Source organism: Bidens hawaiensis, unplaced genomic scaffold (genome assembly GCF_021521415.1).
Source record: "Bidens hawaiensis isolate Kalapana, Puna unplaced genomic scaffold, B.hawaiensis_p1.1 tig00087746_1, whole genome shotgun sequence".
Classification (NCBI taxonomy): Eukaryota; Viridiplantae; Streptophyta; class Magnoliopsida; order Asterales; family Asteraceae; genus Bidens; species Bidens hawaiensis.
Window position 1 is genome coordinate 10,346 of NW_027506801.1, and position 2,883 is coordinate 13,228.

At 41.3% G+C, this 2,883-nt stretch overlaps 1 pseudogene; it reads left to right on the forward strand.

Moving 5' to 3' along the window:
* The first annotated feature begins 346 nt into the window (after positions 1-346).
* LOC143618564 (uncharacterized) lies at positions 347-2,226 on the forward strand (annotated as a pseudogene).
* Positions 2,227-2,883: the final 657 nt, after the last annotated feature.

The window sequence follows — 2,883 nt, forward strand, 5'->3', positions numbered from 1 at the left end:
AAATTCGCGTAATTTTGGTCTCCAGCTCACAAGTCGTGAATTTGAGGGACCAATATTGACAAGCCGGTAATTATATGTTTCTTAAATGCATTGTAATTAAAATTGGAAATGTCATGGCTAGCGAGTTAGGGTTAGTCTATATAAACATTGAGAAGCAACCCAGTTACGGTTTATCAAAAGAGACACGAATTATGTGTAATAGGGTTTTTTAGTTATATTTTCTCTATTATAATTGAGAGTTATTCAATAATCGTTTGTGTGTGTTTTTCGTTTGGTAAACAGGCCCGGGTCAGTTTTGGGTTGAATCTGCGAGCCTGTATGGCTGGACGGATTGTGTTCGGGTCAATTGAGGGTGTTTGCACTTTGACCTATTTAGACCATTTATTTTTTATTTAGTATTTTTAATATGCGTTTTGTGTCATTAATTACACCATTAAATCGGTTCGGTATTTCCTATCAAAATTTATAACTTAAAAGAGAAATTTGCATAAAATTCTATATAATTAAAATGTTAATGTAATTGTTTTATATGCATTTGCATTTATTTTATGTAATTGTCTTTTTACAGGAATCTTTAAATTTTTTTCAAGCTACTAATGGCGAACGGAACAACACCGCAGCTATTATTACCTTCAGGATTAACGGAACAACAACCGTATACATTAACAAAAACCACAAACTCACCTCAAGAAACTCACAACAAATCAAATGGTCCAATTGCTATACTTTGGGACATGGAAAACTGTCCTGTTCCAAACGACGTGCGCCCCGAAGACGCAGCCGGTAATGTCCGAATGGCCTTACGGGTCCACCCGGTGATAAACGGAGCTGTTAACATGTTCTCTGCGTATGGCGTATGGAGACTTTAACGGGTTTTCTAGGCGGTTAAGAGAAGGCTGTCAGAGGACAGGTGTCAAGCTCATAGACGTACCGAACGGAAGAAAAGACGCAGCCGACAAAGCAATATTAGTCGACATGTTTTTATTCGCCCTCGATAACCCTCCACCGTCTTCCATTATGTTAATCTCGGGTGATGTTGACTTTTCTCCCGCGCTTCATGTTCTCGGTCAACGCGGGTACACCGTCATTCTCGTGGTCCCATCTGGTGTCGGTGTGTCATCCGCTTTGAGTAACGCGGGTAGTTACGTTTGGGACTGGTCAACCTTGGTCCGCGGAGAAGGGTTCGTGCCCATGCCACTGTCGCGGGCTCATAATATTGAAAACTCGGATGCGAGAAACGAAGAAGAAACGATCGTATATCGAGGGGCGTCGATGACAATGACATCGCAGTCATCGTCTGAAATCGATTCGACGTGCGTACAGCCCGGAGATTTGACTGCTTTAAAGGATCGACTCGTGAGTCTTCTAGAAGCTTCCAACGGACGTTTACCGCTCCAGCGTCTTCCTCTTGAACATCAAAAAAGTTTCGGACGATTTCTTTGTGCTTCGGATTACGGGAGTTCAAAACTCATAAAGCTTTTGACAAAATTTGGTGACGTGATCTCAGTCGAAGGCAAGGGTCCGAATAAGTTTGTATTACTCAAGAAATGCTCAACGGACGGTGTAATTGAGCAATGTAGGAAAGGAAAGAGCGTTCGTGAAGTATCTTCGGATGAATTCTCGGAAGACGGAAAGGTAATTATTGAAGAACTGAATGAAAACTTTAAGCAGTTCAGGTATGAGTTGCAGGATATACTAGTGAGTTATTCTTGTAGGGTCTTCTTGAGTTGTTTCGAGGCGATTTATCTGCAACGGTACAGGCGGCCACTGGATTATAAACGATTTGGCGTGAACACTCTTGAGGAGTTGCTTGAAAAGATGAATGATGTTGTAGCATTGCATGAAGAGCCGGTGACCAAGAAGAAGTTCCTGGTGGCTACTGGTCGGTAGGGCCGGTTCATGTGGTCCATGCCTCCATGGACCGTGGTAATGTGTTATTAACCGACGCGGTTGTTGGTTTGATCAAGAATGGCTGCATGGTTTGTTTTGATATACCTTGTGGTTATTCGAATCAAACCAACGCGCGTTTTATGCAACAGGTGAAGTGTTTTTTACTCCCCACATGTTTTTTTTTAACTAATGTGGTGGTTGTGTATCTTGTTATTTTTTCATTGCATTATCAAAGTAAAAATAAAAATCTTGACTTGGTTCGTTTCGTTCAAGCCTCGACAAGGGGTCGGGAGTTTATGATGTGCGGTTTCACTTGTATGAATAACGGTTATAATTATCGTGACTTGTGACGTTGGAGTGTTGGACATGAACTATATTGCTAATGATTTCTATGTTAAGTTGCTGGTTTAAGCCTTATGTTCTTTAGTATTGCACTAATGATCAGCATATGTGTGAACCCTCGGGTGGGCAAAAGTGAAATTGCACTAATTTTGACGTTATTTTACTAATCTCGTGAAAATAACGTTAAAAGTGACGGACATTAATCAGGCATCATGTAGTGGCGTTGATAGCCGAAAGACAAGGGTACATGCACCGATCAGCTGGTGTCCCGATGATTGAGTGCTATGTGTCTTATGTCCAAGGCTTGATGCAAAACTACTATCGAGCCGGGGGTCTCACCGAAAGCAGCCTCTCTATCCTTATAGGGTAGAGGTAAGGCTGTCTACATCTTACCCTCCTCAGACCCTACCATAGCTTTGCTATTGGTGGGATATACCGAGTACGATGATGATGATGATGATGATGATGATGTTCTTTAGTTTTGCATTTTTAACTCCCTACTGGTAATTGGTTATGTGTCAAACTCATGGATTCCTTTGTTAACGAAAAGCTTTGCATATGAATCCATAGCCATGAGATATGCTGATCATGGTTACATATAGGGTCGTAAATTAGATGAACATTCAGAGAACTATTCGTGAACAGTTTTGC